This window comes from Rhinopithecus bieti, unplaced genomic scaffold, assembly GCF_001698545.2.
Source record: "Rhinopithecus bieti isolate Rb0 unplaced genomic scaffold, ASM169854v2 scaffold_2432, whole genome shotgun sequence".
NCBI lineage: Eukaryota > Metazoa > Chordata > Mammalia > Primates > Cercopithecidae > Rhinopithecus > Rhinopithecus bieti.
The window spans coordinates 3,209,476-3,236,825 of record NW_016804136.1 but is presented as its reverse complement, the minus strand read 5'-3'; the positions used below and the strand labels follow the sequence as shown (position 1 = coordinate 3,236,825).

Genomic DNA, 27,350 nt, shown 5'->3' with positions numbered 1-27,350 from the left:
ACCTTGACTGGAGTTGAGAAAAGGAAATACCCAGTCGCTATTTATTAAACAGTTATCCTTCGCTTCTGGGGTCAGGGGCCCTCTGGTACCCACCACTGTTGCATACTCTCCACACCCCTAAGCCTGTAACTCCTCCTCCCAAACCAAAGCCCTGACAGTAAAAAGCGTCCTAATGATGCCCGCGCCCAAGTTGCGCCAAAGGGGGTCAGGTTCCCATTGAGCGGTTCCACGTTCGTGTGTGCGCACGCGTGTGCATGTGTGGGCGCGCGTGTCTGTGTGTGCCGTGTGTGTACGCGCGCGCGCCGGTGTGTGTGGCGGGGGCGGGCTCTGCGCCCGGGGGCAGGGCTCCGCAGTAAGAGTGGCAGCTGGACTTGCCAGGCTGCGAGGGGCAGGGCACAGAGCCGCAGTGCCGTAGTAGCGGGCCACAGAGATAGACGGCTTTGGAGCTGCGGAACCCCGAGCACAGGGTGAAGACCCCGGCGCTGCCAATCACAGCCTGGCCTCCTGGTCTCCGCGGCACCCACTCGGGCTGCATCCCCCTCCCCCGAGAGGGCTGCGCGGGCGGGAAGACGCCCAGACGCCAGCTTCGGTCCCCTTTCTGTCTCTCGGTTCCTCTTTCCTCCCAAGTAAGGGAATAAACCGCGAGGAAGGAGCGCCCCGGGCCACCGCGCAACCAAGTGTTGCCTGGTGAGGTAAGACGGCAGCCGGCGCGGTGGAGGGGGTCCCCGGCTCAGGGAGCGCCCGGTGCAGCAACTTGGAAAAGGAGGGCAAAGCGGGAGCGGGTCCCGCGGCCAGGGAAGGGGCTGCAGCCAAAGCCACGGCGCCCACGCCGACAGTTCCACCTGCCACAAAGCCCTGCAGGAAGGGATGCCCCGCTCGAGGGGCGCAGGCTTGGGGAAGGCACAGGGTGGGGCTCGGCTCTCCCTGCGACTGAGAGGCCCCTCAAGCCTCAAAGCTGTGCGGGTGGGAGGCGGCCTTTCTCCAGGCAGTTTGCGAAAGCAACTGGTCGGATTTCCTTCTTCTGGTCTTACCTTGGCTCCTTGATATCCAGTTGGCGCTCCAGGCAGTCCGAGAAGCAGGGGCTGCTTTTCCTAATGTCTGGTCGCCAAAGCCTCCGACCGTCCCGCGGGGTTCTAGGACTTTGGGGGCACTCCACAAAGCCCCCGGGCAGGGCGACTTAAAGCGAAGCTGAAGAGAACACGGACACCTCAGAGAATAAAGGAGGGAAGGGCCAGGAAGAGAATCTAAGGTTGATCTGTGTAGTCTCAGAGTCACAAGATGTTTCTGTGTGTGTTTGTGTGCTGAGGGGTGCGTACCCAGAGTCACCTGTGGTGCCTTCGCAGACTCCACCGGTCCTCCTCCCCTTGCCTAGCCTGAGATTTTCTTCTTTTGAACTAGTGGAATAGAATTAGGGGAAGGGACTGTGGAGTTCTAAAAAGCCCTACAGGTGATTTGACGTGCTGCCCCCATCCCCACCATCACTGCAGTGGAAAGCGTGGGACCAGAGCTAGAACCATCTCCCAGATTAGAGGGATCCAGCTGCGGAACTGAGGGCGGCGGTCGAGATCCCTCCCCTAGTCGCCCCCCGCGGCGGGAGGGTCTGCTGCAGCGTCGGGCGATTTGTGGCTGCGCCGCAGTGGTGCCCGGGAGCGCTGTGAACCCGTGGGCGCGCTCTCCCGCGCTGCGCCGCCGCTACCTCCTCGGACTTCATTAGCATACGATGACCTCTCTGTAGGGAGGAGGGCCTGGGAGGGCTGTTTGTCATTCCTTTATTTCGGAGGCTTGGGGGACAACACTTTGGATCTGGAGGTGAACACCGGGGGAGTCATGATGAGAGACAGCGGTCAGGACACAGGACTGGAAACGGACCCCTGGTCTTGATGGGGGAATCAACTTTGTTATTTTGATGCTTGGGATTCTCTGTCTGTAAAATACAGCTGGCAGAGGCACTTGCTGGCACACAGGGCACCCTGGTTGTCAGTGAAAGAAATTAGATCATAGAGGGCAAATGTCGAGGTTTGGTCATGAACCCAGGCACAGACACACACCCCTTTATGTTTTATGTCCCTCTCATTCCAGGCATGTGTCTGACATAGGAAAGTACTCCACTGTTTGTCATATTAAAAGGCTACATTTGCTGGAGATTCCAATACGAATATAAATTATACTCCTTAAATAAAGCGGCTGCAACTAAGCTAACTTCCCTGTGGTACTCCTGATCTATGTCTTTTTTGCCAATCACCCCACTTAACGTTTACAGCCAGCACTATAGGCATTACTACAGGTATTTTTCTGGGAGGGGCTTTAGAGTGGGAAGCTAGTAGATGAGTCTTTCCTAGCTTAGAATTTTATGTAGTGGTTGGTTCAGATCAACCAAGACATGGGGAGAAAACGATAAACATCAGCGTGTCTTCAAATCTAGACTCTCAGAGATGGGAGTAACTACTAAGATCATCTGTTCCACCTCCCCCAACCTCTCCAAGTCCCCAGGCAACACCACCAACAGATGGCAAGGATCCCTCCAACCTGGACACTCCCAGAGGCCCAGGCTGTGCATGTGTGAGCGTCTACGAGGAAAGAAACCAGAAGCCAGCAACTGTTCCTTCTCCTACTGGTGGGAGTTGGTAGATGCTGGCCCCACCTCCTTCCCTGGAAGAGAAAGGGGAAAAGGGTGGGGAAGTACCCTTTCTTTGTGGTAAAACTCTAAAACTTTTTAAATGTCTATCTTATTGTATTACATCATTATAATGTACTCTTTTGGTATAAAAGTATTTCATGCTCACTGCCAAAAAATTGGGAAGTTGAAAAGTATGCAAAGAACAAATCAATCACCCTTGATCCTACCACTCCCATCCCACACTGTTAATATACTGGCATATTTTCTTTCTATCTATTTTTATGCCTTGAAATCATACAATCCATACAGAACCAGCATTTATTGGGCGCCTAAGAAGTATACTTTACATGCTCTTAAATTTTGTATGCATTATGTCCTTTTATCCTCAGGAGGCCCTCTGAGGTGAGTACTATTATTATCAATACCATTTTTCTAGGGTTGCATTTTTCTAGGGTTCTAAGAGTTCAGGTGACTTGTCCGAGTTACATGGCTAGTACATGGCAGAATCGAGATTCAAATCCAGGTTGTCTGACTCAAAAGTTTGGTTGCTCAGCCTCTGTAGCTATTGCTTCTCTGCTTTTCTTCTGAGTTAGTGTTGTAGCAAACGACCTTTCATGAACATTGTTTTCCTGGCTGCATATTATTACACTGTCAGTTATTTAAGTTGCTTCCTGTCTTTAGCAACTACAAATAACTCTGGGCAAAGTCTTTACTGCACACATTTCCCATTACTTCCTTTGGATAGATTCCTAGAAATAGATCACCAGGCTAAAGGGCATGAATGTTTTAAGGCTCACAGTATCTATGAGAAGCCACTTTTCAAAAAGGGTACACTAATTTACGATTCCATTCACCAGAAGCAACTCAGCCATAGTTAAAGCAGATGACCCTTAGGAATTCAAATAGGCCAAGACCTCATATGACCAAAGCCACGTCACATGAGCATTCTTCAGTCTCATGGAAGAAGGAATCACACATAGCACCCTGCTTTACACACTCAGGAGGGATTCTGGAAACCATACAACATAAAGCTATACCTGTTTTTATGTGAGCAAGTATCAGCTGCAGAATTCTCTAGCTAAATGTCACATACTAACTTGGAACAAATCAAACCATCATGTAAAATATATAAAGGTGTATAATGTCCCACGTCTCCATACAAGTAATTGTAACAACACTCACTCCTATGAACGCGCATCGTGATCACAGCCAGATTCAGCAAGCTTAAGCCTCAGCAACAACTTCTTCACACACTGGCCATATTCAAAAAGTTATTTATTTGTACCAAATATCAGAATTCCACAGCCAAACCATAGTGCGAGCTGATGTCACTTTATAAGTAACAGAGTTCATCTGACTAAAAAAAAAATCACGGCTAGTAACTATTAATAGTAATAAAACAATTTAAAAATAAGGTTATACCCATCATTTAAAAAAAAGTCCCCAGGTAGAAACAAAATGTGGCTGGAAGAAGAGAGATTGAATTAGGCAATACAACACACACACACACACACACACACATACACACACGGGTTAGAAGAAAACAAACTGGCCCTAACTACGAGTTGTTCCTAGAGCCTCGTTGATCTCCAAGCCACCTCTGCCACCAGCAGTGGGTTTAGTAGCCCTGGAATATAATCTGTTGTTGCTCCCACTCTGAGATCAACTTACGCAAGATTCAGCTCAGGTCCTGAAACATCTTTCAGGGAAGCCCACCCTACAGACTTCCTGAATCCGTAGCACCTGTGCATAAGCTTACCTCGCTATGGTGAAGTCACTTATTTGCATATCTCCCACTGAACCATGAACCCCCGGAAGGCAGAAACCATGTCTAATTCTTTTCTGTATCCCCAGCACCTGAGATAGTGCCAATCCATAGTCAACAATTAAATGTGATGAATGAACAAATAACAGGATTTTCCACATCCTGTACTGGATGCTTTATGTGCATTTTTCTTTCAGTGTACCTTATTCTGCTTAGGCTAGTCAGTCCCAAAAACGTACCTGAAAGGTGTCTAGAGCTGTGCTGTCTGTTTTCACATGTGACTATTTCCGTGTTTAACTTTAGTTCATTAAAATTAAATGAAATTTAAAATTCAGTTCCTCAGTTATACCAGTCACATTGCTAGTGCTTACATGCTGCATGTGACTTCTGGCTACCATATTGGAGAATGCACATTTAGAAGATTTCCATCATTGCAAAAAGTTTAACTGGACTGTGCTAGAGTGTAAGCTTGGTGCAAGCAAAGTGTGTGTCTCTGTCTGCTGTGTTTTCTACTGTGTCCTCAGCACTAGCACAGTGCCTAGCCCAGAAGAGATGAGGGAGAGAAAGATAAAGGAGGGATGGTGGTAGTAAATGTTGTGGTAATATTAGCAATAGCACTTATTGGGTCCCGACTCTGCATCCCACATTGTGCTATGTTTTGTACATGCATAGCTTCACCTGATATTCACGTCACTATACACCTGGTATTAACCCCATCTCACAGATAAGGAAATTGAGTCTCAGAAAGTTTCAGTAATTTGCCTATGGTCACAAAGCTGATAGGAGAGACTGAGATTGAAACTCAGGTCCATATGATTTCAAAGCCTTTTCTCTTTATTTATCTCCTCTTTTTTCTTGGGCTTTTTGCATTTCTGCCTCAATAACTGTGTGGTGATGTGGATGAGGATTGCCACCATCATGGTTTCCTGGGAAATCAGAGAAAGGGGACTTTTGAAAGCTTTCCAAAAGAAACAATGGGTATAATTTATTACTCTGAATGACATATCAAGAGTGCAAAATTTTGCTCAGGGTCTCAAGAGAACTTGTCCCTGGATGGGTGAGGGAGGGAGAAAGGAACCCACCCATAGTGTGGCCTGACCGGGGGACCAAAACCTACAAGAGCAGACCCAGTCAACCACCATAGTCTGTGCTTCTCCTCAGGGAGTCCTGAACCAGCTCTCAAGATCTTGCAGCCCGTTAATGGGGTAACTTGGCTCTCAACTCCCTGGCCAATGCCCTTTTCACTGCTCCACCCTACCTCATGAGCCATTTGCTCCAGTGCCCTCACTATTATTATCATCACTCTTGTCCCAGTTTTCTCTAATTTCTTTATTCTTAAAGAATAAAGTGCAAAATTTCAAGGGAGTCCTAATCAGCATGGAGAAGACTGAAATTACCACCTCCTCATTCTATTTCCTATTTCTATTAAAACTCTTTAAGGTCTAATTATGAATCTATACCATTGATACCTGTTGAGCTTAACATCACCTGAAGTAACCCAATTCTCTTTTAAACCTGCTCTTGAACTGGAACTGTGTTGTCCACCTGCTCGCCTTCACCCCATACTTGCCCACACCCCCTCACAGTCACTCTAGATAGAGACTGTGCAGTATTTCTCATTTTATCTTGTTCAATTCAGTCTGCCTTGCCAACTTGCCCAGATAATTCTGGCTGTGATTCTATCATCCAGTGTATTTACTGGCCCTCTCAGCCAGCTTCCTACCATCTCTGAATCTGATGAGCATGACCTCTTCATCTAAGTCATCAATAAATATAATGAACACTATAGGATTCTGAGGCATTCCATGCATGTTTCCTAAACATAGATATTAATTCAATAATTAAACAGCACTTAGAAAATTTATTCAGCTTTCTGTACTACAACTGAGCCCATATTTCTTCCTCTTTTTCAGCATTATTAGAGGAATCTTATCAAAGGTCTTGATAAAGTCCAAATATTCTTCATCACTGGTATTTCCTTGATCTTCTGTCCAATAATCTTGTCAAGAAGCAATTCTGTTGGTCTGACATAAACTAATTTCAGTGATTCCATGTTGGTTCCTTCAATCCTAAAAGCTCATTCCAAATCCCATTCCAGAATGTTTCCTGGAATTAACATCAGTCCCTCAAATTAAGACATTTTTATAGATTTTCCCATTTTAAAGAGTAGAACTTTATTTCTCATGAGGGTGATGGTAGTGGTGGTGATGATGGTGGTAATGGTGGTGATGGTGGTGGTAGGACACTGATGCTGGTGCTGGTGGTGGTGATGGTGGTAATGGGGGTAATGATGGTGGTGGTAGGATGGTGATGCTGGTGTTGGTGGTGGTGGTAAAAGTGGTGGCAGTACTAGGGGTGATTACTGTGGTGGTGGTGGTGGTAGTGATGATGGAGGCGATGATGTTGGAATGTGATGGTGGGGGTGACGATGGGGGGTGTGATGGTGGTGGTGGTTGTGGGGTGATGGTGGTGGGAGTAATGGTGGTAAGGTGGTGGTGGTGGTGATAGTGGTGATGATGGTAGTGGCAGTGGAGGTGGTGGTGGTGATAGTGGTGATGGTAGTGGTGGTAGAGGGTGACAGTAATTGTGGTGATGATCATGGTGGTGGTAGTGATGTTGATGGTGGTGGTGGTAGCAATAGTCGTGATGGTAGTGGTGGTGGTAACGATCATGGTGGTGAGAGTAGTGTTGGTGGTGGTGGTGGTGGTGATAGTGGTGATGGTAGTGGTGGGGGGGGTGACAATATTGGTGGTGATGATGATTGTGGTGGTGGTAGTGGTGTTGATGGTGGTGGTAGCAATAGTCGTGATGGTAGTAGTGGTGGTGGTGATGATCATGGTGGCGGGAGTAGTGTTGATGGTGGTGATGGTGATGGTAGTGATGGTGGGGGGGTGACAATATTGGTGATGATCATGGTGGTGGTAGTGGTGTTGATGGTGGTGGTAGCAGTAGTTGTGATGGTAGTGGTGGTGGTGGTGATGATCATGGAGATGGTAGTGGTGGTGGTGGTGGCACTGGTGATGGTAGTTGTGTGGGGAGTTGATGGTGTTGGTGTTGGTGGTGGTATTGATGGTGGTGGTGATAGTTGTGGGGGTGATGGTGGTGACAATGATAATGGTCGTTGGGGGCGGGGTAACGATGGTAATAGTAGTGGCTTCTTTATGATTCTGAACAAATTAAGGAGCATGGTCTAATTACGTCAATTGCACACTGTCTCAGCACCCTGGGATGTTATTCAATTAGGATAAGAGATATATATTAATTTGGGACAGATCTAAGAATTTCTGGCATCATAGAAAACAAGATCAGACAAACAGCCAAGAGAGCATCTGGTTCTAAGCCTTCATCCTGAGAAATAAGGAAACCCCCATCAAAAGAAGTGCCCTGCCTGGGGCTACCCAGCCAGAACAGGAGCCAGGGTCTTGCCACTCTGACCAGTGCCTTCTCCAGGGCATAACTCCTCTTTTCACTTTCTTTTCTGAAGAAGCTTAAGGCTTTGTTTCCTACAAAAATATCCATTTCTCCTCTTGGAATTCGCCTCTTAAGTCACTGATGCTTCAGTGAAAGTTAAAGATTCTTTCCTGGAATCATGATGTGTAAGAGAAAAGAAGGAAAGAGCTTAAGAGCTCTCATTCTCCAAGTGAAAAAAGGAGGCATCTAGAAAAGTCTGCTGTGGCAAGAAAACGGATGGAAGAGAAAAACTCAATGGCCACACAGCAGCTGACAAAACCCAGACTTGCCTGCCCAGTTAATCATTGGGTCCATCACTCCTTTCTGCGTGGTTTGCATAGGAAGTTTTCTTCTCACCTGGGGCATAGACAGTGTCGTCTACACAGAAACCAAGTTTTCACTTTGCTGATGGCTGATCTGGGGTGAAGGTTCCAAGTAGCCAAAGGTCAGTGAGGCCACTTTGATCCTGAGATGCTGAAATACTTGAAATGTTTTTGGCCTAAATGTTTCCATTTCCTGCTGCATTTCTCCACCCCTCTGCTCTGGGAACAGTGGCTCATAGTACTTCACCAGCTCCCTCATGCCCCTGCCTTGAGGTTAAAGTAAATAAGCTAGAGAAAGCTCTTTCCAACTCCCATAAGACCAGAGTGTCCCTTCCTTGGGAGTCACACAAAATAGTTACTCTCATCTAGCCCCCCAAACTCCCCATCCTAAAGTCTCATCAACAAGGATGTTCCTGATCCCCAGAACCTGACATAAAGATATTCACTGGTGGAAGTCAGTCTCCTCCCTTTTCTCATGCCAGCATGTCCAGCAGGGCTGGATGATCATGAAGTGATCTTTCTCAACTATTAGGAAGCCAGTAGCCGTATGTTCCTATAGGGGAAAAAGTCCCACTGTGCCCCAAAGACCACACTGTTCTTTAATCCCTAAATTATGCAAACCATAGCAATGCTCTCCTGAGGATGCTCCATCATTTAACCAATGTTCAATCAGTAAATATGTGCTGAACACTCACTTCATGCTAGTCACAGGACTCATTTCTGGGGATAGGACCAACTGGGTTTCCAGGAGCTGAGTGGAACAGTGTGTGTGTGTGTGTGTGTGTGTGTGTGTGTGTGTGTGTGTATTGTTTTGAGATGGAGTCTCGCTCTGTCGCCCAGACTGAAGTGCAGTGGTGCAATCTCAGCTCATTGCAACCTCCGCCTCCCAGATTCAAGCAGTTTTCCTGCCTCAACCTCCTGAGTAACTGAGATTACAGACATATGCCATCACATCTGCTAATTTTTGTATTTTTGATACAGAAGGGGTTTCACCATGTTCAGGCTGGTCTCAAACTCCTGACCTCAGGTGATCTGCCCTCCTAATCTCCCAAAGTGCTGGGATTACAGGAATAAGCCACCATGCCCAGCCAGAGTCAATCTTTAGATAAGAGTCAGGGGAGGGTCACATCCCCAGCCCGGGAAGGTATTGGACCTAGGAAATCAGGTAATACTCTCTGGAGTAGATGAGCTTGAACTAAAATTTAAAGGATGCGTGAAGTTAAGTGAAGGAATGAGGGTAAGAAATTCTAGGTAAAGGGAACCATGTATGCAAAGCTAGTTCTTGTTGTCTATGCTTCAGTGTTGCTGGAGCAAAAACTGTGAGTCAGGAAGTTATGGGAGATGAGTCTGGAAATGTGGACAGGAGCTGGGCCATGGAGGGTCTCATTTGTCACATTAAAGTGTGCGTTTTTTTTTTTTTTTTTTTTTGTAGCTAGTGCTGAGCAGAGGGGCACTGAGAACTCATAAGTGGGGACTGATGTGGCCACGTTTTAACATTAGAGCAACCCCTCAGGCTGCTGTCTTGGAAGGAGAGAAGATGGAAAGTGAGGCTGCCCCTGAGAGGCTTTTGAGGGAGTTCCAGGCAGATGAGGACTAAACCAATGGCAGTACAGGTGGAGTGGGGGAAAGAACTTGTAACTGAGTGTATGTGAGGGGGCTGAGGGAGGCAGAGAAGTCAAAGGTGGCCACCAAGCTCCTACACCTGGGAGGATAGTGGTTTCATTGACCAAGAGAATCTGGGAACAGGAGCAGGTGTGGGGTTAGGTAACGAGTTCAGTTCAGGGCACGTTAACTTTGAGGTTTCAGTGAGAGATCCAGATGGGCATGTAATTGGATAGACGAGCTCCGTGGCTAGAGGCCCAGATAAGGACATCCTCCGTGCAAGTGGTGGGTGAAACTGTGAAAACTCATGAGATCAGGGGAGAGTCGATTTTCATGTATCTTGATCTATGTATTGCCAGTACCTGAAAGATCCATGTCAATGAGGTCCATGCCTATCTAATAACGGAAAGAAATGTCTCACAGTGTTGAGAGTCTGGGCTTGGCAACTGAGCTGTCCCAGTAGCCATTTATTGACTCAGACCAATGTCCACTTCTGCCAGGTGCATGGTCAAGCAGGGCGGTGGCTTACAGAAACACTTATGCTCATCTTCCATATTAGAGCTCACAAATTTGTAAGCAGGGTCTTTCTCTCTAAGCCAGTGGTTCTCAACTCTGTTTAACATTAACATTGCCGGGGGCGGGGGGCGGGCCTTGAAAAAGCACCAGTTGTAGGTCCCACTCCCAGAGACGCTAAGTTAATTGGTCTGGGGTCAAAGCTTGGGCCTCAGTACTTTTTTATGTCTCCTAGTGCTATCAACTATGCCAGTGTTCAGAAGAGTTAAGAACCATTGCTAAACAAAAAATTCAGTGATTTCTCAAATTACACAGCTTTTAATTCCTTAGCTCCTCTGGTAAATCTCCTACGTGTGCATTACAGTTTCTATAAAAACTACTTTAAGGTGTCAGAACTGAAACTGGGTCTGCACACCAGCCATGGTTTTGCTTGCGTGTTATCCCTGTTTTTGTATTCAGTGGGTATTTCTCCCTCATGCCTGCAAGGCTCATGAAAACTTTGTCAAGTCTCCTGCACATACATCCACTGTCTACCACATTTCCCTGAGTTATATAACTAATGTACCTGTCAAGGAGATGTAAGAATCACCTGCCATGACTTCTTGGTGAACCTTGGTTAGTTCCAAGGGATCATTCCCTTCTCTTTTAACTGCTAACACGTCACCACTGAACCCAGCAGTTCTCTAATTTTCATTTGCATTAGAACTTCCTAGAGATTTCTTTTGTAATGAAATGTGGATCCCAAGGCTCTCTCCTCAGAGACTCTGAGCCAGAGGTGTGGGAAAGGAGCCTTGAACCAGCATTTTTAACCAGTACTTAGGGTAATTATGGTGCGGGGATACCACCTTCAAAAAATAAGACCTTAAAAATGAAAAATGAAGCATATACATTTAACTCTTAACCTTCCATGATTTTTATTGAAATAACCAAATTAATATATAAATATTTGGGTATTGGCTGGGCGCGGTAGCTCAAGCCTGCGCCACTGTGGGAGGCCCGGAAGACGGGTGGCATCGACGTGGCTCAGGAGATCGGACCATCCTGGCTAACACGGTGAAACCCCCCCGTTCTTACTAAAAAATACAAAAGAACTAGCCGGGCGACGTGCCGGCGCCTAGTCCCAGGCTACCGGGGTAGGCCTGAGACAGGAGAAATGGGGTGAACCGGAGGCCGGAGCTTGCAGCTGAGCCTGCAGATCCGGCCATAGCCACTCCAGCCTGGCAGGACAGAGGAGACGTCCGCTCTCAAAAAAAAAAAAAAAAAAAAAATATATGATATTATATATATATAGTATATTTGGGTATTTTGTTACAGTACTGACAACTAGCAAAGGATATCAATATAATCCACATGTCAGACGTTTTGAAAACATTCCATAATAAAGAGTGTTCACAATAGTGATTGAGGGAAAGACCAACCAACTGTAAGTCATCAGAATGGAAGGACAAGTTGGCCTGGAGATCAAATGAAAAGTACTCCTAGAAGAATTCCACTAACATCTCCAAAGGTAAAGCATCAGAGGCTGCAGAGAATGGAATAAATGTTTGAAAACCACATATCTGAAAAAGAATTAAAGTCCAGAATATATAGAGAACTCCCAAAACTAAACAACAGCAACAACAAAAAAAACCAATTCAAAAATTGATAAAAAATTTGAAAGACATTTCTCCAAAAAAGATATATGAATAGCAAATAAGCACATGAAAAGAAGTTCAGTGTCATGAATCGTCAGGGACCTGTAAGTCAAAACCACAATGAGATGCCACTTCATACCCATTAGGATAGCTATTATGTATATTTTTTAAAAGAACAGAAAATAACAAGTGTTGGCAGGATGTAGAGCAATTAGAACTCTTGTACACTGCTGATGGGAAGGTGAAGTGGTACAGTCACTATGGAAAACAACACAATGGGTCCTCAAAAAATTGAAAATAGAATCACTGTATGATCCAGCAATCACACCTCTAGGTACATACCCCCCAAAATTGAAAGCAGGAACATGAAGAGGTACTTGTACATCCATGTTTATAACAGCATTCTTCACAATAGCTAAGAGGTAAAAGTGACCTAAATGTTCCCTTATGGATGACTGGATAAACAAAATGTGGTAAATGCATACAATTAAATATTATTCAGCTTTAAATGTGAATGAAATTCGGACACATACTGCAACATGCAACCTTGAAAACATTACACTAAATGAAATAATCCAGTCACAAAAGAAAAAATACTGCACATTCCACTCATATGAAGTACTTACAGTAGTCAAATTCATAGAGATAGAAAGTAGAATGATAGCTGCCAGGCTGTGGTGGTGGGAAAGAATGGATACTTATCATTTAATGCCACAGTTTGTTTTGCAAGATGAAAAAGCTCTGTGGAAGGCTGGGCATGGTGGCTCATACCTGTAATCCCAGCACTTTGGGAGGCCAATGCAGGTGGGTCACCTGAGGTCAGGAGTTCGAGACCAGCCTGGCCAACATGACGAAACCCCATCTCTACTTAAAAACAACAACAACAACAATTAACCAAGCGTAGTGGCACACACCTGTATCCCAGCTATTCGGGAGGCTGAGGCATGAGAATCACTTGAACCTGGAAGGTGGAGGTTGCAGTGAGCTGTGATTGCACCACTGCACTCCAGCCTGGGCAACACAGTGAGACCCTGTCTCAAAAAAAAAAAAAGGTTCTGTGGATGGATGATGGCGATGGTTGCACAACAATGTAACTGTTACTTAATGATACTGAACTGTACACTTAAAGATGGTTAGATGGTAACTTTTATGTTATGCATATTTTGCCATGTAAAAAAACTTTAAAAAGTGGCAAGAGCTACAGGAACGCTAGGTAGGCAGGCAATGGGAAACACATCTCAATCAAATGCATCCAGTGGTCCCTTAGATGTGCCTTGTGCTGGGGCCATGGGACTCACTTTGTGAAGCTCATGAAAACAATATCTAGCAGTTCCAAAGGAGGGAGACATCTAAGAATGCAAAGCTAATGTCACTCTTTAAAATACATGCTAAAAAAAGAAAGAGAGAACATAAACTTAAAAATCTCCAAGTTATATTTATAGAGATTTAAGAGGATATAGCAGGAACTATCAAAATGGAGCAATCTGAAAGAGAGCAATCTGAGATTGTGAAACTTTGCCTACTTTGAAATGAAAAATATTTTGCAGAATTAAAATCATGCGGTGGAAGCACAAACATTGGAACAATGCAGAAAGCTGAAGACAAGGAAGAATTCTGACAAAAAACATGGAAGTGAAATAATGAGGGGAAAATGGAGGCTACTATTCAATACATTAAACATATAAATACAGAACTTCCAGGAAAAGAAACAATACAAGGTGTTATAATAAAACGTACAGGCAGCTGAGGCAGGAGGATCACTTAAGCCCAGAAGGTCAAGGCTGTAGTGAGCCAAGACTGCCACATGGCACTCCAGCCTGAGTGACAGAGCAAGACCTGCCTCTAATTTTTTTTTTTAACTTTAATTTACCATGGCACATGTGTATCTACGTAACAAACCTGCATATTCTCCACATGTATCCTGGAACTTAGATTTAAAGAAATTTTTAAGTTAAAAAAAATGTTTTTCCTGACATTAGTTCAGAATGCTTCATGTGTACCAAGAAAAATTAAAAGTATTTTCTGGTGAAAATTATTAATTATAAGAAAAAAATCTGTTGGTATGAAAACAGAAAAACAATGTTTTATTTTCAAAGAAAAAATAAGCAAGTGTCAGACATTCTGCAACACTAAATATCAGAAAGAAGTTGAGGTATGACTATGGAATTATGGGGTAGTAAGATAATGAGCCAAGCGGTGCCGTAGCTCATGCCTATAAATCAAGCACTTTGGGAGGCCAAGGCAGGCAGTCATTTGAGCCCAGGAGTTTGAAACCAGCCTGACCAACGTGGCAAAACCCCATCTCTACTAGAAATACAAAAATTAGCCAGGAATGGTGATGCTCACCTGTAGTCCCAGCTACTCGGGAGGCTGAGGTGGAAGGATCACCTGAGCCCAAGAGGTGGAGACTGCAGTGAGATGTGATCATAGCACTGCACTCCAGCCTGAACAACAGTGGGACCCAATCTCAAAAAAAAAAAAAAAAAAAAAAAAAAAATTATGAGCCAGAATTCTGTATTTAGTAATTTGTACAGGAAAAAAAAAAAAAAAGATATTCTCAGACCAAAAAAAAAAAAAGTACCCAGCAAGTAGGCCACTGAAACCCTTTACTAAAAAAATGTATTTACTCAAACTATTCTGGTCAGCAGAGAAATTAACATTAAAGCTTGAAAATGGAAGAGATGTGATATTAAAACTGTGGGGTGAATAATAAAACCACACAAACATAGACTTAGTATTTACGTATTATTAATATAGTCAGGAAACAATGCAACTGTCAAAAATTACTCTCAACAAAGAAGATACATAAGAAACTTAATGATAATAATCTGGGGTAAAACTCAGATTACTCAAGGCAAAAAACCTTGTTGTGCTGAAAGTTTCATTTTGTACTGTGGGAAACATTGAATACTGTTTCATTGTTGACACAGAAAAATACAGGTTTAAACACATTTTTAAATAAGAAGAGAGTAGATGAATATAAAACTAGAAATACCATGCTTAACTTCAAAATTAGGAGGAAGATTTGGAACATCATAGCCAAGAATGAAAACTTAAAAAGGGTTGGGCGTGGTGTCTCATGCCTGCAATCCCAGTCCTTCAGCAGGCCAAGGCGGGTGGATCACTTGAGTCAGGAGTTTGAGACCAGCCTGGCTGACATGGTGAAGCCCTGTCTCTGCTAAAAATACAAAAATTAGCCTAGTGTGGTGGTGGGTGCCTATAATCCAAGCTGTTCGGGAGGCTGAGGCAGGAGAACACTTGAACCCAGGGGGCGAATGTTGCAGTGAGCCAAGATTGTGCCACTGCACTTCCAGCTTGAGCAACACAGTGAGACTCTGCCTCAAAAAAAGAAAAGAAAAAAAAATTAAAAAGGAAATAGCAAGGAAACGTTAATATAAAAAGTATAAAATAAGATGACAGAAGCCAGATCAAACATACCACATTAAGTGTGAATGGTTTAATCATTTCCTTTTTTCTTTTTTTTTTTTTTGTTTTGTTTTTTTTAGTCAGAGTCTCACTTTTTTTAGTCACAGTCACCCAGGCTGGAGTGCAGTGGCTGCAATCTCGGCTCACTGCAACCTCCACCTCCCAGGTGCAAGTGATTCTCCTGCCTCAGCCTCCCAAGTAGCTGGGACTACAGGCATCTGCCACCATGCCTGGCTAATTTTTTGCATTTTTAGTAGAGACGGGGTTTCACCGTGTTAGCCAGGGTGGTCTCAATCTCCTGACCTCGTGATCTGCCTGCCTCAGCCTCTCAAAGTGCTGGGATTACAGGGGTGAACCACCGTGCCTGGCCAATCATTTCTATTACAAGACAAAAAAACATGCATATTGGTCAAAACCCAATTCTAAACATATGCTGTTTTAAACCAAATGGGAGAGAAAAGGGATAAAAAACGAAAGGGCATAGATATATCAGGAAAATGTAAACAAAAAGAAAGGAGGGTGATATTAGTATTAAACTATAGCTAAAAGTAGAATTTAATACAAAAACCATTAAATGGTTAAATAAAACAGTCAAAACACAATTGCAGAGGGAAACTCTAACATACATCTATCAATCTTCAACAAATTGAGTGCCGAAAACAAATTAGTGTTTTAGAGCTGTGAGGAACTTGATGGAACAGACATATATAGGGCTGTACATTTAAAAAATGAAAAAATATATTAAAATGTTTATGAAATATTGAGATATTTTGATCCCATCATAAAAAAAATTACGATGCATTTCAAAAAATGTAGAACTTGTTCTGGCAGTAACAGCCAAATAAAACTGAAGTATAGTTACACTAGGATCATGTATTCTTCAAATTTGATGTAAGTCTGGGACCTGTGTACATCCACTCACCATTATTGATTTTAGCATTCAGTGAGAACAAGACCAAAAAGACCTGTTATTTAACAAGCACCAAGTTTATAAAATGCTTCCTTCTTTAAGAATGAATAAAGAGTAAAACATAAAGGAATTAAAGGAAATGTAAAATAAGGGAGTAAATAATAGCATTTGAAATGAAAATGAGATACTCCAGCTGGGCCTAAAAAAATACTTTAGTAGACTAGAATCTTCATAAGAGGGCACTAAAAGGCATGGTCTTTACAAATCAAAAGAGAATAAGAGGGGGCTGGGCACGGTGGCTCACGCCTGTAATCCCAGCACTTTGGGAGGCCGAGGCAGGCGGATCACAAGGTTAGGAGATCGAGACCAACCTGGCTAACATGGTGAAACCCCGTCTCTACTAAATATACAAAAAATTAGCCGGGCGTGGTGGCGGGCGCCTGTAGTCCCAGCTACTCGGGAGGTTGAGGTAGGAGAATGGCAAGAACCCGGGAGGCGGAGCTTGCAGTGAGCCAAGATTGTGGCACTGCACTCCAGCCTGGGCCACAGAGCGAGACTCCGTCTTAAAAAAAAAAAAGAGAGAGAGAGAGAGAGAATAAGAATAAGGCTGAGATGAAAATGAAAAACGGTATTCAAAGATGTGAATGAAATATGGACCTACTGCAAGGAAATAGAAGCACAACAGCAGAATTCAAATTCACTAGCTGGAATTAATGAGTTGTGTATTCTATCAAAAGTCAAAGCAAGCAGGTGAAGGAAGTGATAGTATAAAAGATAGGCAACTGTACTGAAGCCAATTAAAAAGGACATCTAACTAATAATTTGGACATCAAGTTTTAAAACTGTATGCAAGGCAAGGGGCGGTGGCTCATGCCTGTAATCCCAGCACTTTGGGAGGCCGAGGCGGGTGAATCAGGAGGTCAGGAGTTCAAGAATAGCCTAGCCAAGATGGTGAAATCCCATCTCTATTAAAGATACAAAAATTAGCCGGGTGTGGTGGCAGGCACCTGTAATCCCAGCTACTCGGGAAGCTGAGGCAGAGAATTGCTTGAACCAGTGAGGCGGAGGTTGTGGTGATCTGAGATCAGGCCACTGCACTCCAGCCTGGGGGACAGAGCAAGGTTCCATTTCAAAAAAAGAGCTGTGTGCAAAAGTAAAATATATTCAAACAGCATATATGCATTGATACAAAAAAATTCTGAGATAAGTTTGGGCCTAAAAACCCAGATAATAATTTTTAAAGCCTGAAACGACGTGTTTGTCTGAAAGGATGAGACAGTGAAAATAAAATATTCCGAATTCCTTGGTTCAATTATGAGAGAGTCATTTCATTCCTGACGCTTAAATTTAGAAGACAATAGTCATAGAGTTTTCAATAACTCATCTTCTGATCAAGGGGTCTGAGAAAACAAACTCCATGTAGCAAACTAAATATTAATTAAACAAAGGAGACAGCAAGGAAGCATTAAAATGATAATAAAATAGAGCATGAAAATGAAGACACCAAACACCTCAGTTATAACAATTAACATAAGTAAACTAAATAACTCATTTTTAATAAAAGTTTTCTTATTGGATCAAAAATGAAAATTCAGCTTTATGTTGTTTACCATAGCAGCCCTTAAAACAAAGTGTCATGCAAAAATTAACACACTGAGAAAAGGTATAGCAGGGAGATGCCACAAAAACTAAAGCAGAAGTCATGATACTGATATAAGACAATGCAATTCATGACAAATATCATTAAATAATACAATAAGCGTTGTCTTCTATAAGTGAAGAATCTAATTCACAGGGAAGATATAACAGTCATGGAAATACACACATCAATTAATATTGCACCCCAGACTGATGGAAACGCGATAGCGGTGGAATATTTCCAAATACCACTCTCAGGCTTTCATACATCAAGTAAACAAACGAAACATAATATAAATACAGGAATTGTGTCATATAATGAATACTACTGAAAAAATTGTATGCTGTGTAATACCCAAAACACATAATAAAATTTCTTTTCTAGGGCTCGTGGAACATTTATAAAGATTAATGATGCATCAGGTTATGGATAAAACCTCAGCAGGTTCCTCAAAGCAAAAATAGTAAAAGTCATAGTTTCTAACTGTTAGAAATGAATTTTATTTACTTACTTATTTTTTAACTTTTATTTTAGGTTCAGGAATATATGTAAAAGTCTGTTACATAGGTAAACTTGTGTCACGTGGGTTTGTTGTACAGATTATTTCATCACGCAGGTATTAAGCCCAGTACCCAATAGTTACCTTTTCTGCTCCTCTCCTTCCTCCCACCCTCCCCACTTAAGTAGACCCCAGTATCTGTTGTTTCCTTCTTTGTGTTTGTAAGTCTTCAAGTTCTCATTATTTAGCTCCCACTTGTAAGTGAGAACATGCGGCATTTGGTTTTCTGTTCCTGCGTTACTTTGCTAAGGATCACAGCCTCTAGCTCCATGCATGTTCCCGCAAAAGACATAATCTCGTTCTTTTTATCACAGCACAGTATTCCATGGTGTATATGTACCACATTTTCTTTATCCAATCTGTCGTTGATGAGCATTTATGTTGATTCTTTGCTATTGTGAATAGTGCTGCAATGAACATTTGCACACATGTGTCTTTATGGTCAAATGAATTATATTCCTCTGGGTACATACCGAGTAATGGGATTGCTGGGTCGAATGGTAGTTCTGCTTTTAGCTCTTTGAAGAATCTGCATACTGCTTTCCACAATGGTTGAACTAATTTACACTCCCAAAAACAGTGTATAAGTGTTCCCTTTTCTCCACAACCTTACTAGCATGTGTTTTGGTTTTTTTGAACTTTTTAGTAATAACCATTCTGACTGGTATGAGATGGCATCTCATTGTGGTTTTGAGTTGTAAGAAATGGATTTTAAAGATAAACAACAGCAGAGGGAACTGTCAATAAATTATGTCTACTTACACAATAAAATACTAGGTAACCAGGGAAAACAGCATTGTATGTAGAGGAATGTTTAATAACACCAAATAATGCTCACCATACACTGCGAAGTGAAAAAAAAGACAAAAAGAGCTAAAACAAATTTGAAATTTTTTAAAAGAAATGCCTACATATATATGGATAAATTCTAGAAAGAATTTACAGCAAAATGTTAATTGTCGTTATAGTTGGATGAGATGATATTTGATTTTTATTTTAAAATCATTTAAAACTATGATTTGGATTCTTAGCTAAGACTGCTATCATGCTCACACTGTTGATACTTTGTGGAATATATTTTCTTCCACTTTTTTTGATAATAAAAGTAAGAATAGGCCAGGTGCAGTAGCTCACACCTAATCCCAGCACTTTGGGAGGCAGGTGGATTGCTTGAGCTCAGGAGATTGAGACCAACCTGGGCAACATGGTGAAACCCCGTCTCTACCAATACAAAAAATTTGTAAGGCGTGATAGTGCGCATCTGTGGTCCTAGTTACGCAGGAGGCTGATGTGGGAGGATTGCTTCACCCTGGGAGGTAGAAGTTGCAGTGAGCCAAGATTGCACCACTGCACTCCAGCCTGGGTGACGGAGTGAGACTTGGTCTCAAAAAAAAAAAAAAAAAAAAAAAAGGAAGAAAGAAAGAAGATCAGATTTGCTTGTTCCTGGTCCTCTGGTTTTTTGTTGTTGTTCTCCAAACTTCTTCAAAGATCAATGAAAGTGGTTCAGTAGCCTCCCCGGAGGTTCTGGTAATCTTCATCTTCCCGAAGCGATAGACTAAGCTGCTCTTTGCTGTTATTGGTGCCTACAAATGACTGGCGCCATCCCAGAATTCCTCCACTTTTTTTTTTTTTTTTTTTTTTTTGGCATAGTGGTGTGTCTTTTTTTGTCATTTAGTATTTCAGACACTTTCAGCTATTTTTTTCACATTATAGATTTTTAAGATTAAGTTTGTGCCATCTTCCTATATGTTCCTTGGTCGTATGCCTTTCTTTTCCTTGTTTTCTAAATGTCTTTTTCAAATGGGAATCCATGGGTGAGACTGCAGGCACATCTTTTAAAAGGACTATTTATTTTCCCTTTTTATTGGAATGATTTTTGAATGCTTCCCCATTTTGGAAAACTTCAGTCTGCCTCTATTCCAGAATCTCATATAATCATAACTGTCTTCTTTTCAACCTTTTAGACTGCCTAAATCTAGACTTCTTGGCTATTTATTACAGCCAGCCTTCTCTTCATTGACAATCACGGCCTCTGAGCTGGAGTGGCTTGTTTCTCCTAATATGTCTCTTCTGCTTGCTTCACCAAGCAGGGTCTTTCTGTTGGTCAGAATGAGGGACCAAGAGAAAAAAACAAAAACAAAACAAAACATTAAATAAAAAAATAAAGAATGTGAGACAGAGGAGTGTATCTAGTTAAACTTCTTTATTCCATGTCAACGAGGAAATGAAGAGACTTGTCTGATGCTCTGTTTTTAGCTGAAAAGGGCTTTCTGGAAGTGTTTGGCCACACAAGACCACTTTCACTGCTCTCACTTCCCTTATGGCAGAATACCAGTGGCTGGGAATCCACCCTCCGTTTCTTCCTGTGGACAAGTGGCCTGTAGAAAATGCTCATAAGGAGCTCACGTGTGTTCTTTACCATATTCTGCTCACTCATTATATCTCTAGGTGCTCTATCCTTAGGGTCGTGAATTCCCGTAACAAATCAATCTCTTGCTGTTTAGACTGATCAGCCCATCAATGTGGTTTCTAGTATTCTTTATAATTATGTATACATATGCGTACGTGTCACCAGGTACCTTCCCTCTCTTGTTTGTCTTTGTTTTACCAGCAGTTCCTGGATAGAGTCATGGTATTATCCCAACACTTTTTTATTTTATTTTATTTTATTTCTGAGTTGAGGGTTTCACTATATTGCCCAGGCTGATCTTGAACTCCTGGGCTCAAGCCATCCTCCTTCCTCAGCCTCCCAAGTAGCTAGGACTACAGGCATGTACCACTGCATCTGGCTCTATCCCAGCTTTTTGATCCTCTTACTCATCACCCTGTAGAAAATAAGTGTCCCCCATGCTTAGTAGATACAAGTCCTTCGTGACCTGACATGAACTTACCCTTCCAGCATATGATAAATCATCGTCCAGAAATACATAGCCAGTTAGTGATATCTGCTTCCTTGTTATCCCAGAATCACAACAGTCAGCAGAAAGAACAATGACGACATTATCCCTGTTCCCAAGTCCTTCACAGTCTCGCCCCTCAAACTAGTGGGAGGTCCAGTTAGCCTAGGAGATAAAGTACCTTGATTACTTGGAAAAGGCACTGAACACAAACTGATAGTTTAGTTCTTGACCTGGAAAATAATTGAAACTTGTGGTTTTTGGTAGTCTCATGTGCAGAACAGACTGAAATGAGTGAGAAGATAGTTATGAGACCAGAGACATGCTAGGGCCATTAAGAAGCCCCTACCCAGAAACTGGAGGTGCTGTTACAAGGAATTTAATGGAGAGAAAGGGGCAGAACTGAGAGAGAAAAGACAAAACTCGGTGAGTTGGTGTCTGATTTGGTATTGAGATATCAGAGAGGGGAAGGAGACTGAAGGTACATAAAGCCAATGTATCAAGCCCAGGAAATGTGGAGAATGACTTCTTCATTGAAAAAGTTAGTTGTTTAGTTTTGGAGATAGAGGTGGGAGAAAGGTAAGTTTGAGAGTAGATAATTATATATTTAAAAGTTACACCTAGCAAATGGTTAGAGGAATGAATACGTGCATGTGATTCCGCCAGCAACAGGGTGCCTTTCTGACCAAACTAAACTCAGCATGTGATTTCACACTCTGATCAAAACAATGTCAGTCAATCAAATAAAATGATTTATTTTTCTTTAGTTGGGGCTGGTTTCTGTTGGCTATTTTTGCCTAGTTCAAAGTGACTCACCCAGGGAGACAGTCCTTCCAGTTGGGCTGTAATTTATTACACACATTCAGCCAGATGACTAACTCTGTGCTCTTCTTCCAACCCCTCCACTGTTATTAGTCTGGCCCACGCATCCAGCCACTCCTAACCCCTGCAAGCAGATGTTTCCATAAAGTTTATAGTTTTTTAAACTTATTTATTCATTAACAGCTTCTAGAGGTGAAGGTGAATATTTACAATATTTTTTCTTCTACAGCTGGTACTGAAAAGCATCTTCTTTCCCTCCCATCCTCTTCCTTGAAGTTTTTCATCTGTAAATTCATACTTGCTCTCATTTTAAACCACTTCTCCATTTTATGAGGACACTCAAGGGGTCAGGGAATCTTGGCACATTTACCTGTGTCTGATAAAGAAAAAAGGAAGGGAATTAACATCTGCGGAGACCTATGTGCCAGGCACGGTGCTGGGAAACCTATATTCATTATCTTTAATCCTACTGTGTAAGGTGATACCACTATTCCCATTTTCCAGATGAGGAAACTTGGGCTCAAGAGATTAAGTGGAATAAATAGTATGTTCAAGACCACAAATATAGGAAATGTCATGGAGGAGATGCTGACTCAGGTTTGTTGGAGCTTGGGGTGATACTCTTTTCTGTTTCCTGGCAGATATAGATTTCCGGGTACTGCTGACACTTTGTGCTCCACATCAGAAGCCAGTGGTACAACAGAGCAGCAGAGAAACCTTCAATATCTCACAGGCTCCAGTGTACAGGCCTCTTGGCATGCCACCCACCCCCACAACCCACACACATGCTTCAGTAAGCTGGGCTCATTATTTTGGAAGATTTGGGGGAAATGAAATAGCACATTCCTAATTAGTTTGAACGGAGAAATACAGATGCTGTATTTCTGATTGAAATTGAAAATGCAAAAAACATAATCTCATAGCATGAAAAAAACTCTTTTAAAGTTACACGCAGTTTAGGAGTCTTGAGGTTTTGATTTTAGCAGTTCCTCTCTCCAGTGGAGGCATGTAAGACACAGTTAGTAAACAGGAGTCTTTTCTGCTCTTTCTTCTCAGTCAACCATGTCAACATCATTGCTGGCTGAGCTCTTCTTTCTCTCAGCTCCACAGCCCTTAGCACACACAGCTCAGTACTACAGCTTTTACGGAAGCTCTGTGATATCCCCAATGAGCTTTAAGTTTACTGATGGCTAAGGTAATCCTAATTCATCTTCGCATCCCCCATAGCTCCTAGCAGAGTATTTTAAATATACTAAAAGCTTGGTAAATGCACAAGCATAATTGCCTGTTGAACATCATTATTTCAACCAACTCCATAGGAAAGGATAAGCTAAATAGAAGATAGAACAGGATTTCAAGCTAGAAAAAGTCCTCTATAATTTCTGGTGTAGGGGACATTGAGATGAAGGTAATTCATTTATTTAACAATGGTATACATTTATGCATCATTCACAGATACTAAAATTCACATGTTTATAAATACTCATAAAGAATGAAAAGACATAATACATACTGTTCATCTTATAAGCCCACATACATTATACGTGTTCGTATATAGTACATATAGATATGTTCCATGCAGTAACTGCTTGGGTGTCTGCCTTCGAGTCAATATTCCGTAAGGCTCCATCTCTAACCAACATAGGTAAACTTTGAAAAGATTGAGTTGTGCCAGAAAGAAATAGAAAAAAGCAGACCAAGATGGTAAAATAAGGATTTTCCTTCAAATTTTAAAAGTATAAATAATACATTAATACACTGCCTTTTAAAAAAGAATTAAAACATTACAGATAACAAAACCTCAACTTCTAAACTTTATGTATTTCTTGGAAGTGACCATAATTACATTTCGTGTATATCCTTTCACATCTCTCTTTTTTAGAGTTACATAAGAATATTTGTACCACTACAAATATTGCATGTAATTTTGAGAGGTTTTAAATTGACATTTACTAGTTCTAACAGTCACAAAAAACTTCACAAGGGAGATTCCATTATCACTTGCATGAGGAAAGTAGGGCTCAGATAGACAAAGACTTCAAAAAATTTACCAAAGTCACGTAGCTAGTAAGTACCAGAACTAAAGTGAGCCTTCCTATCCATGAATAAAATATGTATCCATTTATTCAGATTTCCCTATTGTCCTGCTATAAATGTCTATAGGTTTCTCCATTTTTCTCCATGAAGGTCTTGCACATTAATTGTTAGATTCACTCCAGTGCACATTCTACTTGTTTTTTGTTTGTTTGTTTTGTTTTGTTTTGTTTTGTTTTCCAGACAGGGTCTCACTCTGTTGCCTGGGCTAGAGTGCAGTGGCTCCTTCTTGGCTCACTGCAACCTCTGTCTCCTGGGTTCAAGGGATCCTCCCACCTCAGTCTCCCGAGTAGGTGGGACTACAGGTACACACCATCACACCAAGCTCAGTTTTTAAATTTTTTTGTAGAGATGGGATTTTGCGCTGTTTCCCAGGCTGGTCTTGAACTCCTGGACTCAGGCAATCTGCTCACCTCGTGCTGAGCAGATTACAGGCTGGGATTACAGGCATGAGCCACTGCACCCAGCCCATTCTACTTTTATTAAAATTTTGAAAAGATCTTTTCTATTATTCTATATTTCCTAATTGGCTATTGCTAGTGTAAAAGAAAGCCACTAATTTTTTAATATTGATTTTGTATTAGTCACTTTGCTGAGATCCCTTAATAATTTATATTTATGTGATCTCTTGGTTTTTCTAGATTTGCTATCATATCATTTAAAAATCATGACAGATTTGTCTTTTCTATTCCAGTTTATATACCTCTAATTTTGTCTCATTTAACTGCATTGTCTGGGATCTCTCATAGACTGAGACTGTTGAATAGTAGAGGTTTAACATGCATCCTTATCATGTCCTTGATTTTAATGGTAATGCTTCTAGTATTTCACCATTTAAATATGAAGTTTGCTGTGGGGTTTTGGAGGATAGCCATTATGAAGTTAAAGGATGTTTCATTTACCTTCCGATGTGCTTAGAGGTTTTGTTTTTTTTGTTTTTCATTACATTTGAGTGTTGAATTTTGTTAATTTTTTCTACATATATTTTGTTAATTTTTGTTAATTTTGTTAATTTGATAATTTTGTTAATTAATTTTGTTAATTTAATTAATTTGTTAATTTGATAATTGTGTTAATTCCGTTAATTTTTTCTACATATATTGAGATGTTCTCTTGTATTCTCTATATGAAGTTCTCTTATATTCTCTTATATTCTGTTAATATAGTATATTGGTATGTTTTATAACATTGACCCAGTCTTGCCTTACTGAAATAAACCCTATTTATTGTTATTTTAATACTATACTGAATTTTACTATTTTATGTGGGGTTTTATTCTATTTAGGCGAGGTTGGTCCATAAATTGTCTTTGCATTTTCCTTGCTACGTTTTTGTTACGGGGTTATGCTAGCCTCATAAAATAAATTGTAACTTAACATCTTTTTCTATGCTCTGGAACAGCTTATGTAAGAGAAGAACTGTTTCTTGATGACTCTTAGAACGGCCTGTAATACTGTCTGGGCCAGGAGGGTGGGGCACGTAGACCTTTTAATATTGGTTCAATTTTATCTATTATTGAACTAGTCAGGCTTTTCTAATTCTTGAGTCACTTTTGATCACTTATATTTTTGCAGAATTTTCCCATTTCATCTAGGTTCTTGAATGTGGCGCTATAAAGTTGAATATAGTAGTCTGTCATAATTTAATAAAATCTCTTATATTTATAGTTATGTCTTCTTCTTCATTCCAAATATTGCTACTGGTCCTTCTTCTTCCTTTCCCTCCTCCTCCTTCCCCTTCTCTCTCTCTCTCTGTCTCATACTCTGCCAAAGGATTGCCTATTTTATTAGATTTTTCAATAATATTAACAACCAAAAGGACTTTTGCTTTTAACCAAAGCTATCCAGTTTTTTATTTTGTTTTCTTTTGGGTGCTAGTTCATTAATTTCCGCCCTTATCTTTATTACTGCCCTCTTTGGCTTCACTTAGATTTCTTCTGTGCCCCTTTTTTAGCTTCTTGAGTTGGAGGCTTCATTCATTTTTGTTTTCATCTACCTTGTTTTCTAAGAAAGGTATTTAAGGATACAAAGTGTCCTTTAAGCATTGCTCTAACCAAATTGCAGTCTACCACATTGATATTTAAAACTTTCATATTTTCATTTTTATAAACATGGAATTATTTAAGAATGCATGGATCTTTTTCTTAATTTTCATATTGTTGCAGATGAAATTTCCTGGGATGCAGATTCTGAGATGGAGATTGCCATGCAGAAGTGTTATGAACTTTATTAGGGAGTATGCTTGGGATCATCATTCATGGAAGGGAAGGGACAGAAATGGAACTTGGCGAAGGGAGAAGCTGGATTGGGAGAGTCCTGCAGAGTTGCTCCCCACTGGGGTGAGATGACCAGGCTTTTATACCATACCACTGTGTATCATCCAGTCACTGGATGTGGGCTGCCCAAGAAGGGGGCATGATCTTGGACAAGGCAGCTTTTTAGAGTTAAGGCAATTCCTGAAAAGAATTGACAGGTGAGAGTTGTCTGCCAGTGCCACTCCCAAGCATCTGGAAGATCTGATTGGCACAGTTCAGCACCTACTACAAATATGTATAGTATAATATTTTAGATGTACATACTAAAAAGTATTTAACAATCCTATATTGTGTGGCATTTACATTGTTTAGACTTTTTGCTATTATAAATAGTGCTGCAACAAATGTTCCGGGAGTTGAATTCTTGTGGAAATAATAGTAGTAGTTGTGAAATTAACACTGTTATTACTGTCCATAGTCGCTTTCTTTTTTTTTTTATTATTATACTTTAAGTTCTAGGGTACATGTGCATAACGTGCAGGTTTGTTACATATGTATACTCGTGCCATGTTGGTGTGCTGCACCCATCAACTCGTCAGCACCCATCAATTCGTCATTTATATCAGGTATAACTCCCAATGCAATCCCTCGCCCCTCCCCCCTCCCCATGATAGGCCCCGATGTGTGATGTTCCCCTTCCCGAGTCCAAGTGATCTCATTGTTCAGTTCCCACCTATGAGTGAGAACATGCGGTGTTTGGTTTTCTGTTCTTGTGATAGTTTGCTAAGAATGATGGTTTCCAGCTGCATCCATGTCCCTACAAAGGACGCAAACTCATCCTTTTT

At 41.6% G+C, this 27,350-nt stretch overlaps 1 protein-coding gene across 4 annotated transcripts in view; it reads left to right on the top strand.

Annotated features, from left to right (window-relative positions):
* Positions 1-264: 264 nt before the first annotated feature.
* Positions 265-27,350, top strand: part of DGKG (diacylglycerol kinase gamma) — a 222,078-nt gene continuing 194,992 nt past the window's right edge. For all 4 annotated transcript variants that reach the window (XM_017866464.1, XM_017866460.1, XM_017866468.1 and 1 more), the window contains exon 1: positions 265-692. The gene's annotated coding sequence lies outside the window, so the exon portion shown is untranslated. The remainder of the gene's footprint in view (positions 693-27,350) is intronic.